This window comes from Ambystoma mexicanum, chromosome 1q, assembly GCF_040938575.1.
Source record: "Ambystoma mexicanum isolate Mex_15411 chromosome 1q, UKY_AmexF1_1, whole genome shotgun sequence".
In the NCBI taxonomy this organism is placed as follows: Eukaryota; Metazoa; Chordata; class Amphibia; order Caudata; family Ambystomatidae; genus Ambystoma; species Ambystoma mexicanum.
This window is the reverse complement of record NC_090922.1, coordinates 872,866,368-872,883,046: the sequence shown is the minus strand read 5'-3', so window position 1 is coordinate 872,883,046 and position 16,679 is coordinate 872,866,368.

Sequence of the window (16,679 nt, the reverse complement as noted above, 5' to 3'; positions counted from 1 at the left end):
CACTTTCAACTAATGTATCCAGGTCTCCCCCAAAATCCATACACTCTGCCTCTTGAACGACACAGCCATAACCATAGCCATCTGCACGCCTCTCAGCAAACAAAACTTCTGCCATAGTCTCTCCTTGCACACCACACCCAGAAAACCTTATTGACCAATCCCCTGGCATCCTCAGTCCCATTTCCATGCCTGCCATCCTCAAAAGTCCCGGATGTGGCACGTGCGATCCACGACCTACCGCAGGTTTTGCAGATAAATCGGCCAATTCAAGGGGGTGGGGAGAGAAATTTAACCCAGGGTAGGAGATTCTTCCTATTGTGGTGGCTCTAAAAAGAGTTTTTTTAGGTGCTACTGAAGAATCACCTTTTGTTTTCTGTTTTTCTTTTCATAGGGTTTTCTCTTCTTTTCCCCCTTAATGCCTTATATAAACCTCTACAAAACAACCCTTAGATTCCCCAAAAAACTAGCATTTCCAAGGAAGGACAACAAAACGCCATCTCAAGTAAAGTGGTACACACTAAGGGAATCAATGTTCTTATTGGAGAAAAAAGACATCTCAGCAGGTCGCAAAACCTCACAGATTCCTCTGATAACAATGCACCTTGCAACATTTTGCTGGGGATTGAAGACATTGGGATTGTTCCATTTTGCTCTTTGTATTATGTCAGAAAAAAAACACCTTTGCATTAGGGAAAGCACCATCAGGTCTTCTACAAACAACTTTAATAGCGGAACCAAAGGTGGGGCACTGATGTACCCCAAATGCTTTCCCCCACAGTGCACCACCAAAACATCAGGACTACCAAAAGTAGTCATTGTTCTACAAACAGCAAACCGTACCTGGAAATTATGCCCAGGAGCACTGCACCATAAAGCCTCTAGGCCTGGAAAACCAAGATCTGCAGAAAACCCTCCTGCCTTTGCATAGCTCTCCAGATTACATACAAATGAATCTACCACTATTCATACAATAACTCCAGCCATCTTCACTATACAATCAACATAGCAATGAAAAAAAGTATTACCATCCCTTCCTGTTAAGCACACCCTTAACACCTGATTGGATAATCCCTATAGTACACTCCCAAGCCCCGGATGCAGCATGTGCAATCCGCGGACTACCGCGGTGTCCACAGATCTCGTAACACAAGGGCAGCCCTTCTTCACTTTCCACTTATACTTTACAGCACCATCTCATTGGCTACTGGTAAGAAGTCACACAGCCATCCACCAATCACATCCAAGACCTCTACATCTAACTCTATCATCTCTTTTCAACACTGCAGACTTGCTGTTAAACACTCATGTACAGGTCTCTTGTGAATGCTACGCACCTCCACCAAAATGTACTGTAAAACTATCCAAGATTTCTGCTTCCAGATTCATCCACATATCAATCCATCAACACAAACTACAAGTATGAATATTTCTTGTACAGTACATTTGCAACTCTTTTATAAATGCATGTGAACAGGGTACCTGCCAATTACCCTGGATAACATACTCAAAAAACACATTGGGCCTCATTACACGGTAGGCGGTAGCCATGTGCTATTAGCGCCATGGCTACCCCCTTACCGCATTCCGGGTCCGTGTTCCCGGAATAGGGACTTACCGGGTCATTCCGACCTTGGAGGACCAGTAAATCCCTATTCCGGGAACCATTCCCCATTCCCATTTGTTCCCCCTAGGGCTCAATGGGAATGGGGAAGGAGCTAATAACGGTACCGCAATTTGCGGTACTGTTATTAGCTCTGAAGTCCCTTAGTGGGTCCCTTCCATAACACCTGGTAAAACCAGGCATTAGGGGAGGGACCCGCTAAGGGACCTTGTAGTTGGGCGGTAAGGGATTACCGACATCGGTGCCCTTACCGGTGCTGGTAATCCCTTACCGCCTACTGTGTAATGAGGCTCATTGTCATTTGCCCCATCACCTATCATCAAGTGGCACTTACGATGTTATGTACTTTTAAATTTTGAATTTACCCATATCACCCATTGCAATGTGCAAACTGTTATTCTCTTCTTTCCTTCTGTCATTTTTACAACCACTTACCCCACTAACACACCTGCTATAAAATTCCTAAAATGCACACAGAAAGGGAAAACTGCATTTATCTTACCGCATAGATTGCGTGCATATGGACAGAGTGCCTACCACTGACCTTGCACAGTTCACAGAATGCACCATTACTTAAAAAACAAAAGAAATTATGTGTGTATTGACAACAGTGCCATTTGCAAATGTGGATACAAAAATTAAACAACTGAAATGATTTCTTCACTCATATAGCAAGCATCTATCTGCAGAAAAGTTAATGGAATTTCACACAAAACATTCTCCTTTCCAATCTGTACATCTTTCTGAACCTTTTTCCCTTTTTCTCACCCTACTACAACTTGCACTAATCCATTTCCAAACTAATAAGTCTTACAGCAACACAGACATGCTTGCAAATGTGCACCTCATATGGCACACTTATAAATAAACCACTGACCCCCTTAGCAAAAATGTGAATGCTCTCAAGACCCCATTCATATACAAAGCTATCCAATTTCACACACACACACACACACTAACTCTTCCCGCCAAGACATCCTCCTACAATTTTAAATAATGTATTCTGCAAATGCAATCACTATGCCATTAACAAACATATGTACTTACTTCATTCTTTCGAAATTGCAGTGAACTCCACGCTCCTGAAAGCCAGTGGCATCTCAAGTGGAAAATACAATCTAGAAGAAACCTACTCTCAACATCCAACAAAGTAAGTGCAAAAATATCAGAGTGTTCTGCCTGTTACTCAGACAGTGCAGTGTTCTTGTATTGTAGGCTACACAATTCCATCAACCGAACAGTATTTGCTTCACTCTTACTCATTGCACCTCAACAGGTGCCCACTTCAATTTGTCATCTGAACGCTTGTATAGTAACACACAGATACCAATACAGCCTTCCCAACCTAAAGTAACAGCCCATTACACAATCACACACCTCTATATGTATGCCTACCCTCATATTCAAACACTCATGGACAGTGCACGCATGTACTTTGCACAACCTCCACACCCACAATGTTCTTTTTTCTACAACAGATACTACAGAATGACTACCAAAAATCAACTCTGTAGAAAACAACGCAGAAATAGAGCAGATCAAACTAAAAGCATCCAAAAAAGCCATCTGCCTCTAGCAGAATGTGTACAGAAAGTACAAACAAAACAGCTAATACACTCACTAAGGAAAACAAAAGCACCTAACAGTAATGAAACTAGCTCCTCTTTCAAAATGTAAAAAATAAAAAGAAATGTACTAAAAAGATTGCAACCACCACTAGTACTAACAGAGCACCTTCAAATGGTAACGTAGCCACAAGTAAGTATTTAAAAAAAAAATGTAAGGAATTTTCCACCACAGAGTCCTTCAGAACCTTATAAATATAGGGGAAAATTCACGCTCAACCCTTAAAACATACCACAGAAAACTGATCCTGGAAGCTCTTGTAGACAGTGCGATGGTCCTTAAAAGGAAATTCTTTATATTAATTTTAAACAGAATGAAACCACTAACAAAATTAATTAGTAAACTAATTAGTAAACTATAACAAATGCACTATCAGCATAGATACGGGTGAGTGGAGTCACACCACCATATTTCAATAAAGAAGCATAAAAACAAGAGCAAACAATCCAAATTTCCATACATAGCAGTGGGCGAGGTTATGAAAAGGTAGACAATACCACAATGGAGGAAGAAACACTGCTTTCAAAAATATCCCCATCAAACTTAGCATCAACTCTTCATTCCACTGAACCGATACACCCCATCTACAAATGGCCATGCACATCAATATGTAGCATGTGCCAAAACTCTATCAAATGTTTGCAGCAGTTCCTCCATCACTATGTGAAAGCTAACGACAAAGAAAAGCATGAAAATACTACAAACTATGGACTCCTGTCCAGTGCGCAAATACACAGGGCTACAAGGACATTCATTAGCCTGCCTTTCTGGACCTGCTTGTAAAAGCACCTTCCACCATATCAAAATGTTAGCAACACACCATCCTGCTGTAAGAAATCTCGTTCACAAACTGTACTACGCAAAACGTCCTGCTTTAGCACTGGAGCATTTACATTACATTCTCCTACATGGTACATCCAAATAACTGCTCAAAGAAATACACCACATACAAAGCAAATATTTTGTAACTGAAGAGCACTTACAAAATCCAGTAACTTTAGAAAACAGTAGCAACAACCTTGCAGATGTCAACTTTCTATTACACACATTCAAAAAAGAAATAGCAAAGTTTAAAAGCACATCTGCTAAAGTACCAAACCAAGTATGTGTGTATTGTCGCAGAACCTTTTATACAAAGAACACTAAAACTTTAGATATAATGTACAAAATAGAAGACAATGAGGAATCCAAATGGTTCCAATTAGCTCTCTACCTTATAGATGAAAACAAAAACGAAATTACTAACCCCTCAATACTGTGCACGTAAAACTTAGGACACAAAATCTGCAATAAAACTCCTGGCAGCATAGAGAAAGCAAACATACCTATAAATTAAATATTCCAGGTTTCATACATGTGGAAACATATATGCACTCTCTGCAACCATGTGATGCAGGAACAAGTCCCTAAGAAGCGCTTTGTCTATGTATCTATACCTAACTGTGAATCCATTCCATTTCAGCAGCTCGTAAAAAAATGCACACCGTAGCATATTATGTACTATTTGCAATTCCGATAATCCTTTCACCTTACAGTTACAATCACATAGCCAATACGTAATAGTTATGCTTTTAACATACAATGCAGATGCTACCAAAAACAACTGCAAGCTTACTCGATTCACACACAGGCAATTATTACTTGGCAAGAAAACCTTCATAGCAGTAGCCATAATCTACCACACAGGCACCACAACCAGTGCAGGTCACTATACTGCATACATTAAAACGTATTGTAGATGTTTGAATACTATGATACTTCCATTACTCTAAAGCAGAGATTACCAGCAAATCTTGCAAAAGCCTACTTAATATTCTTGAAAGCAATATGTTCTCATTGATCTACACAATGAGAATAACCTACTACCCAACACCCACCAGTGCATATATAATTGCACAAAAAAAAGTACCTTCTAATCTGGGGAACTGGAACGTAGCATACAGCATCTATCCAAGAAATACATCATTTTGCCTGCTATACAATTTTCTCCCCAAAAACCCGATTATTATAGTCACAAAAATAAGTGTAGAAAAGATACACTAATATTGTTTCCTACATAGTACTTAAAAAAATGTATTGTGTATGAGGGTTTACAGACTGTCCTCAGTAACCTCTGAAACCACCAACTAGCAGAATAAGGCAACAGATGTCTAACAATGTCCATACCAATGCAATACATATGCAAATATTAGTAACTACACCCATAGGGCTGCAAAGGCACTTCACAATAGTGAAAAATTTAAATGTACCAACAAGAATGCACGTGCTTGAAAACATATCCTGCAAAAATTAGAAACTGTAAACAGTTAGAATACGCCAACTGGTATCTAACCTCCCCCCATAATTCTTCAATATTACTGTGCAGTACCACAGTACTAACAAAACATCAACAGCAACCAAACGCAAAAAGAAATACTGCTAAAAAGAAGAAACAGATAAACAGTTAGAAAACACCAACTGGTATCTAACTGCAACCATACTACCACCACTTTCAAAAGAAAAGTCATACACCATTTCAGTTCCTCCTACTGCAAAAGTGCACCTTAAACATTGCTGTAACTTGTGCACACATCACTAAAACAGACTGTGCAACATAACAACAAATGAGCATATGACTTTTTTTTAATACTGCATGAATTATTTTTTCCCACAGACCCAATGATTATGCGAAGAAACACAGGAACTGCGTACATTGCAGAGTACACTTATTTAAAGCATGGTACTTATGAAGTACTCATTATGAGGGTCCACAAAGTATGCAAATGTCTGCAATTAAATGCAATACAACATCACGAAGTACCTAGCCTAACAGGTTATGTTTTCTTTTATCACAGAGAATGAAACGATTACTCCTACATTTCCACATACCATGCACAAAAACTGCATAGGCCCTCAACAATACAAACAGTAAGAATAACATTATTGAGGTCATACTTTATAATCTGAAAATTGCAAGTTAGAAAACACCAACTGGTATCTAACTGCAACCATACTACCACCACTTTCAAAAGAAAAGTCATACACCATTTCAGTTCCTCCTACTGCAAAAGTGCACCTTAAACATTGCTGTAACTTGTGCACACATCACTAAAACAGACTGTGCAACATAACAACAAATGAGCATATGACTTTTTTTTAATACTGCATGAATTATTTTTTCCCACAGACCCAATGATTATGCAAAGAAACACAGGAACTGCGTACATTGCAGAGTACACTTAATTAAAGCATGGTACTTATGAAGTACTCATTATGAGGGTCCACAAAGTATGCAAATGTCTGCAATTAAATGCAATACAACATCACGAAGTACCTAGCCTAACAGGTTATGTTTTCTTTTATCACAGAGAATGAAACGATTACTCCTACATTTCCACATACCATGCACAAAAACTGCATAGGCCCTCAACAATACAAACAGTAAGAATAACATTATTGAGGTCATACTTTATAATCTGAAAATTGCAATATGTACACATATTTCTGCAATCCATATACCAGTATAACAATGCTGAATGCATAGATACATTACAGGTATATTATACTGTGATGCTTGTACCCAGGGCCTAGACGCTTGAGTGCATAGCCTACGGTCTACGGCATCCAGCCATGCACCCAATACTCTAGACCATAGCCACAACCACCACAGATTAATACAGCCATGCATACAAACATCTACCCACTTACCACAAACCACAAACATAACACAGCCACCTGAGCCCCTATCCACTTCAGTTCACATAGTATTACAGTACTTCCAGCCAATGGACAAACTCTTTGATGCATGGCCTTTGCACCAAGACACTACTAACTGTCCGCAACCAATACATCATAATACAGTAAGCTACCGATTAATCTGCCCAGTGGCCACAACCCAAACACAGACGCATCCACTTCTGACCCTGTCCACTTCTGTACACATAGTATTCCAATACGTGCAAACAGTCAGCACACTTTTGAGTCCAATAAGCCAGCCGGCTGAGGCCCTCTTCACTTTTCTACACATACCATTACAGTACTTCAACCAGTGGGCACACTCATGTACTCTTCAGTACATCACCTCCGGCCATGCACCCAATACTCTATTACCTGATCACAATCACCACAGCAAACACAGCCATACACCCAACAATCAGTACACTGACCACAACCCACAGAAATAAGCCACCCACCTGAAGCCCTGTCCACTTCTATACATAAAGTATTCCAGTACGTGCAACCAGCCAGCACATTCTTCACACCAATAAGCCACTTCTCCACATATACCATTACAGTACCTTTTCTTTTTTTTAAAGTTTAGCTGAGTAAACAACTTTTTCAAAACATTCGAAACAAAACATTTATATTTACCAATTTACATTCTTTCCAAAAAAATACACATTATAAAGCATCATCAAACTAAGAAGTAAGAATTTAAAATAAAGTGAGAGAAAAACATAAGATAAAACAGTATCACAAGATACATACATATGGAAGACATTTACATAAATAAAAACATGTGCTCCATATAAAATTTGTAAGGGAAACCTACTGGTTGACACCTTCAATAAGTCCATAGCCAATGCCATCGATACCATTGCCCTCCGGAAACTACGCAAAAGTAAACCAATAGCCCATTTAAATTTGTGGTACACCCCTGAACTTAAACAACTCAGGAAACAGAAAGCTAAACTAGAACTCATATGGAAGACTAACCCATCAGTGAAAAACAAATCCAACCTCAGGAATACATCCGCCCTATACAAAAAGGAGATAATCCGCACCAAAAAAGACGCTTATAATGTCAGGATATATCAGGCAGGCTCTTCCACTAAAGAACTCTTCAAAATTCTAAAGGAACTAGAGAACCCAAATCCACCCGCAGACACCTGCATAAAAGACAAGCCTTGGTGCACCAGCATCCAGAACGCCCTTAACTCCAAAATCATAGGACTCCAAACTAAAATTGAAGACAAACGCCAACAACTCTTTAGCAGCAAGTCTACCAGCCCAAGCTCATCCTCACCCACCGATCTTAATACAGGCTTCACCTTTAAAAAGTCACTACTACAGAAGTCCAAAACATCATCTCCTCCTTAAAACCATCTAATTGCAAAGGGGACAGTCCCGCCCAGATAATAAAAGATGCAGCCAGAGACCTCTCCCCTTTCATCACTAAACTTATCAATCTCTCCTTCGCTAATAACTCAGTCCCTAGCAACCTAAAACAATCCTGGGTTCTCCCCCTGCTAAAAAAACAATCACTCAACCCAGCAATAGCCACAGACTATAGACCCATCACAACTGTCCCATTCCTGCTAGAAATACTGGAAAAAGTTGCTTACCTCCAAATCCAGGAGCACCTAGAATCCAACCAACTCTTAGGTATTCGTCAATCTGGCTTCAGACCTCTACATGGTACAGAAACTGCCCTTGTAGACCTCAAAAGCCAGATTGATGAAATTAAAGACAAAGGCAAGGCCGCTATCCTGCTCCTACTAGACCTCTCGGCAGCCTTCGATTTAGTCAATCATGTAATCCTTTGCAGCCACCTATTTAGCGCAGCACATTTCTCCCCCTCCCCAACCTCCTGGGTACAATCCTTCCTAGCGAACAGAACCATGAGCGTCTTCTCCACCACTTCAGCAGCAGACCCCATCTCCATCACATGCAGAGTCCCACAAGGCTCTTGCGTCTCCCCGACTTTGTACAACATATTTACAAAGCCACTATTCGACAAACTGGACTGTCTGGGTGTCACCTACACCAACTATGCAGATGACACACAGATACTCCTCACTATCTCAGGCAACTACAATACAGACGTCACCCGAATCAATGGAATCTTCTCCATCATACAGGCATGGATGGCCACTCCCGGCCTCTGTCTAAATGATGAGAAGACAGAGCTTCTCCTAGTTGGCTCTGCCAGCAACCTGTCCAAACTCAGTCCTCACTACAAAAACATGATTATTGATGGCAACACCATCCCCATTGTTAATAGTGTGAAAACCCTAGCTTTTACTTTGATGCCAACACCAACCTTTCCAAACAAACGAATATGACTGCATCAGCCACTGCCTACACTGGCAAACTGATAAGAGCCTGCAGACCTTTCCTTTCGCCCCATAGCTGCCTCACACTTGCCAGAGCACTCATGCAGTCCAAACTGGACTATTGCAACAGCCTATACCTAGGTGTCAACCAATCAATAATTAACAAACACCAGGTTCTCCAGAATAATGCACTGTGCGCAGCACTCAACATCCCAAGACGAGAGCACATTTCCACAACTAGGAAAGCATGCAAATGGCTCTCAATACAACAGAAAATTGACCTCAAAACCATCTTCCTCACCTACAAAGCCTTAAACAACCTAGCCCCACCATATCTCACCAACAAATTCACAATGAAATCCGCTCCCAGAATCACCAGGTCATCCAACTCCTTATGCTTCGTAGTGCCTAGATTCACATTAAATAGAGCAGGCGGCTCCAGTTTCACAGTGCTTTCCTCACTTCTCTGGAACTCCATACCCCTCAATATCAAAACCATTGAGTCCTTCCCAATATTTAGGAAACAGGTTATTTGCTGGCTACTGAACAAAGATTAGCGATCACCTCTGAATCTCCTATGAACCTGCTGAAGTTCTGTAAATAATGTAAATTGCTGTAATTTCTAATTGTTGTGCCATGTATAATGTATACCTCATTCCTGTAACTGAAGTCTTTATGCGCCCATCTACCCACGGGTCTGGAGCGCTACACAAATAAAATAAACAAACAAACAAACAAACAGTAATCAGACCCATATCAAATAATCAAGTTTCGACACACGACTCTCTCGGCTCAATGATGCTTATTCTAATGTCAATCAATGTTAAGGCGTTAGTGCATAATAACCTCACAGAGGCCACTAAATGCTGCACGCCTTTACACCATCACAGCATCAAGTGCAGAACTTAAGTATAAGGCATTCATGAAATTTAAAGTTGCATCATGAATACTCATGACTTTAGTGGACAAAATGTTTGGTCATCTATTTTCTCGTGACATTAGACCAAAATAGGTCATATGCTTCCAGAAAATTGTTTCTCTCAAGTACATGAGGGCCGGGCATTCTACTATTATATGCCTTAGGGATTCTCTGATAGATGTATCTACACAATAGCGAAAATAGTTATCTTTACCATCAATGAGTTTCCTTCTTGCCAAAACATCTCGTGTTAAATGCTACTTAATACATAGTCGTAGGATCACTGATCTTAATTGTGGTGATAGAGCTTTACACAAGTATGATTCCATTCCTTTGAGTTTTTTGTGTTCAAAGTGGCCTGGAAGTCCTTGTAAGTGAGACAATCTTTTTTTGTCAATCCAGTCCAGCCTATAAAGCTTATCCTTGGCTCGATCCGGATTGGTGATAAGAATATCAATAATCACATCGGCTCCTGCCAAAATATTTAGAATAAATGCTGACCATGTTCGAACAAAAACATGAGATGACGACAGCATATAAGTGGACAGAGTTGCCAAAATATTATCAGTTTGTGTGAAGATTAAACATTTGCAAAATAGAGCACATAATCGCCAATGATATCCTACCACCAAAGAAGTGAGACCCAACTCATATCGCATCCATGGTCCTGGTATACATAATGGATGGAAGATGAAGGACACCCCTCCAAAATGTTGCCTCCATTTTGTTCAGGAATGCTGCTGTGATTATGTTTTTAGTCTCCAATCCATAGAGAATTGTTGGCATGACCTTTTGTCGCCAATACAAAATGGCAGGTTTAATTGAAAATGTGCCGTGTTTGTATAGAATCAACCATGTTTGCGATATGGCTGAGATGAATTTATGGGCAAACGTTTTTACAGTACTTAAATCTGTGAGCACATTCTTAAACTTTAGATTGCATAGCCTCCTGCCATGCATCTAAGACTCTAGGAGATGTTCACAATCACTACAGCATAACACACCCATGCACCCAACAATCAGTACACAGGCCACAACCCACAAACATAACCAAGCCCGCTCAGGCCCTGTACATTGGGTTCAACAGCTGCCTGATAGAAAATGTACACATGCTCAAATGTGAACATACAATCGGGGCCAAAATATGCCGGGAGCCATTAGTGAATGTGTCTCGCGTATTACAAGGCACTAACCTGAAAATACAAGCAACCTGTTTCCACCGCCATAATATATTCACATGGTCTGTTCAACCGATGCTCGCCAAAGTGCCAGCTGGGAATCTACTTTGTTCAGCAGCTTTACAGTTCAGCGGATTGACTTTCAGCAAGATTTCAAGTTTTTGTTAGTTTGTGGGTCTTGAGTTCCTTGCTAAAACTCATTACTACAAATACCAAAGGGAATTCTTATTCCCTGCTATTAGTCATGCTTGGAATGTGGATCAGATGTCAATGGACAGTACATTCTCTGGCAAACGTTTCTGGCTAGCTGGCGACGGGCATTTGTGAGTTGTGTTGTGGTGCAGTTGTCTGAATGTTCATCATCTGTTGCCATGTAGAAACATGGCTTCATCAAATCCATTCAACTTCTGCAATCCAGGGGAATGCAAATACACGTGATAGCCACCGACAGGCATGTTTCGATAGCGAAGGCCATGCAAGAGCAGTTTACACACATTCGGCATCAATGTGATGTATGACACGTTGCTAAATCAATCAATAAAAACATTACAGCTACTGGGAAAAATACAGGTTCTGAAAACCTTATAAAATGGTGTCAGTCCATCAGCAACCATCTTTGGTCGAGCTCCAAAACTTGTGATTGATCTGTGGAAATTCTACTTGAGAAATGGCATTCATTGATGCACCATTGTACCAACGTACACTCATGGACAGAAAACCAACATTTCCACGATTGTGCACAAGGAAAGTTTGCGAGAGAGGAGGAACAGAAGAAGAAGTGGTTGATGCCATGTTCACCTCCACACAAACCACTTGAAAAGATTGTCTACGATAAAAAACTTTCCAAAGACCTATTTCTGTCACACTGGAGATTTGAAGGTGTTCCATGATATGTGTCTAAAGTACAGGCCCAAAAGGTTGCACTTCGGCATAGACAGTATTGAAGCGGAAACGAGATTAGCTGTACTGGCCCATAACAATAACGTTGGTAGGGATCAAGTGAGAACTTCAGGAAAATTGGGGGTGCCACATTACTACAAGGCCTTTACAAAACAAAGGAAACAATGGGTGGTCAAGCCAATATATGAGGAAATGGATTTTGAATTTGTCAAAGATCTGACATTGACTGTGTTGGCCATGCATACTCATGGACTGGAAGGTGATTTTGTTTCCAGGACCCATACAATGCCGCAAAACATTGCAAACAAGCTATGTCCTCCCAAATCCAAAGGTGTCGTAAAGTATAGTTCTAGGTTCAAAGGATTTTTAGCCCTCTGTAAAATGTGTTTACATTCACATCTGAAGGTGTTATCAATGCCAAATCATAAATGCCAAAAAGTACATTTTAATGCAAAAGAAATTGTAATTGAATATTGAATTGAATGTGAATTGAATGTGAATTCAATGTGAATTCAAATTCAATGTGGGAGGGGAGGCCTACAAGGTGGCCTGATCTAAAGAAGTAAGATTCCTTTTGTCATCAGACTTAAATAGCACACATCAGGATATTTTATCACACAGTGTTAAGGCTCTAAACCTATTGCCTGACTGTTTTGGCAAGTCCATTCTGTCTCAATCAATTCATCATGTAATTCTTTCTGTGTTCTCTGTGGTATATTGGGGATTATGGTGATCTTACGCAATACCCAATTTTGAAATGCATATTGGTAAATTGAGTGCCACAATGGTGCAGAAGTTAGCTCAGTGTGTTAAGCACTCATTCCAGAGATGTGGGTTCCTATGCAAGATTAGAATAGCACATGGCTGTAAGGCTGGCTAACCTTTTCCTATTTGTGAACTTTATAAACCTGCCTGCATATGTGCTTGGTCTTGCAGCACAACAGGTGCTATTATTAGCAATGTATCTGCACCAGATATAGGTTGTGATAAAAACAAACATGCCATCCTTATGGAGAAGATCTAGAAATTGGTTTGTTCAGATGGGGTGTTGTAGAACCTAGGTAATCACCTCCAACAATGAGCATAAACTGTTAGTCCAAGAGATGAAAATGTTTCCAAATTTTGAGCCAAATAATTTGTCATTGTATCCTGGCTTTGCCAGCTGACAATACAGTGATCCTGGTCCCTTCATCTAATATCTCATACATTACTGTATTGTTTGCCTCCTTGCCTGCCAGTGGCATTGTTTAGCCAATTACTTGATCTTTCTTCTTATGTAGGCCATTTGAGTGGAAGGGATGAGAGACGGAAGGTAGTGGACCAGATAGTGCAGGACTCTGGCAAGCATGTTTTAAAGTCTGCTCTACTCTTCAAAGTTTTAAAGTTCTGCTTTACTCTTTTGATCTAAAATGGAAACACTGTTTGAAAACCATGTCCCACTTATAATCTTTTTAAAAGTTTTAAAGTAATTCATTTGGTTTGGAGGAGGGGGGCCCTAAAGATGTCCCCGCCCATGGCCCCAAAAGTGGTTAAGATGGCCCTGCCACCCAGGTATGCTCAGCCTTCTAACACACAGTGTCTGAACATGCACTGTTGATTGGTAAGACACTGTACATAAGAGTAGTACATAGGGGGCAGAAGTCTACAATTGTTTTTTTGCTCATCTGTCTATTCAATGCAGCGTGTGTAAGCTAGGATCATCGCTACAAGCTAATGCTAAGGTCTATCTAACTCACATACGTTACATCGAGAAAGACATGACAATGTACTAACACTGTCCCACCTCAATGGCTTTTTTCCCTGCATTCTTTGCCAAAATCGAAAGTTAAACATCTCTGCCTTTGGATAGGACACGTGCCTTATTGTAATTTGTCCTTGAACACTAGGCCTCAATTGCTCGAAGGACATACATTGTGGAGGATAGAAAAAAAAGTAAAGATCACTTTAAGTATACATAGACCGGACATGTACCTCCAAGGTACTGTGAAAGCGTGTGACATCGTACAGTACGTCAGTACGAAAATCATCCGACAAATGCCGGGCTTGTGATGGGGGGATTAAAAGCAAATCATTTCTAAAAAAATGCGGGGATTTTATATTCTGAATTAACAAATGTTCTACTGAACTCAATTATTTTTCTTACTTTCACAATAACTGCTATTATTTTTCTTTCTGTTTTTACTATTTATTTACCATAACTACAAAACATTTCTTCACTACATATTTCATGTGTTCCCAAAACCTGTTTCAATGCATTTTGCATATTCAAAAGAAAATTCTGCTTTCCGACATCAATCAAAAGCACTACATCTCCTTGAGAAATATTCACAATATCAAACATGATATTTGCATTGTGAAAAGATGTCATTACAACAACCTTCAAAAAAGCACACACAGCTGTGTTTACATTGTGCCTTGCTTTCTTAAATTGTGGACAAAATAAATAAGAACCTTTCCACATTTGTCTTTCAGCTATCCGAGAAAAAAAAACTATTTTCGAACATGGAACCAGTTCCATTAACTTTGCAAATGTATCCTTCATTGCAAACTGTGATGAAATTCCGGTGCCATAGCCCAAACTCTTGCCTCCACAGTGAACTACAATTATGTCTGGATACTTCAAAGTAACCATACTCTCGGAAAATGGGAGCAAGTCCGCCCACTTAATTCCTTGAACTTCTTTCCAGGAAACTCAAAGTCTTCAAATCCAAGATTCACAGGTAATCCACACTGCTCACAGTACACATTCAACCAATGGATCCAAGAATCACTCACCACCCAGACACTCTGCTTCCTCAAAGCCATAGCCATAGCCATCTTCAGTGCACACAACAAAGATAACACTTGCTAGCCAGTCTTCCTGTAGACCATAACCACGAAACCTGAATGGCTAATCCCCTGATGTCCGTGGATATCCACGACTGCCCATGGTCTCTACAGTCCCCTTTCTATGCCTGGCATGCTTAAAGGACCCGGATGGCTCATGCAATGTCCTTGGACTTCCGTCATGTCCCTGGACCGCATGGGCAATTAATGGGGTTGGTAGGTTTAAACTCAATGTAAATCATGTGTTTCTGCAATGGTAGCTCTTTTTTTGGGGGGGGGTTGTTGAAACAACAGGTAGGAGTAGGAAGAGGGCCCAGAGTGGGTGACCAGGGAGTGAGAGGAAAGGAGGGAGCTGGCGCTCTGATGAGGAGTATCTCTGTCTTACTGGCATTGAGGCAGAGATCATTGGTGGAGCACCACTCCTGAATCGTAGAAAGACAGTCAGGAATTAGAGAAGGAGTAGATGCGGCTGAGGGGAGCTTGAAGGAGAGCTAAGAGCCATCCACATAACACTGAAAATTGGAGCAGAGTGGCTACACAGTGGGGAATAGGTGCCAGGCATTGGTTGAACAGCCAGCGAACTAAGGTTAGACCCATGGGGAACACCACAGTTAAAGAGAGAGATAGAAGAGAGGAAGGATCCCAGTTGGACCTGGGAGGGTCATTCAGTGAAAAAGGAGGTCAGCCAGGCCAGGGCCTGATCAGTGATACCCAGGTTATCACAGAGCCAGTTCAGCAGGATGGCATGGTTGACCATATCGAAAACAGAGGAAAGATTGAGGAGAATGAGGACAGAAGGATGGTTAGAATCAAGGTTTGAGATAAGGTCTTCACAGATGTTCAGGAGAGCAGCTTCTGTGCTTCTGGTTGCTCTTAAGCCAGACTGATGGTCATGCAGACAACCAACAGATTCAGTGTGAAGGTTAAGCTTGGATATGGCCAGCTTTACCCAGAGTTTGCCCAGGAATGGAGTAATGGGGATCGGGCCATAGTTGTCTGGACGGGAGGGATCAGCAGAAGGTTTCTTAAGAAGAGGGTGCACAAGGGAGTGCTTCAGAGGAGAGGGGAAGGTTCCAGTGGCAAAAGAGTGATTGCCGAAATTGGCCAAGGCTGGAGCAAGGGTGTCAATGTGGTCCTTGATAGTTTTGGAAGAACATGGAAGAAACCATTTTATTGAGACGTTCATAGATCGGACATGTCTAGAAACGTCATTAGGGGTGAACAAAGAAAAGGAGGAGAAGGGAACGAGTAAAGGCGGCCACAAGATGGCCAGGAAAGGAAGGGGAGGATGAAGAGGAGGAGAGGGTGGGCAGGAGGGACTGGGAGGGGACAGGAGAAGTAGCGACTGGAGCAGGAATGGCCAGCTCCTTGCAGATTTTAAAGAGTTCAGCCGAGTTGCTTGATGCCACAGACACACACGCTTGGATGAGCGCTCTTTTCTTAGCAAGGACAGAGAGTCTGTATTGCCTTTGGAGAAGGCGGAAGGCCAGTTGGTCAGAGGGTGTAACTGTTGCTCCCCGCTTCCTCTCAGCCACTCTACACTTGCATTTAAGGGTGACGAGGTCTGAGTCATA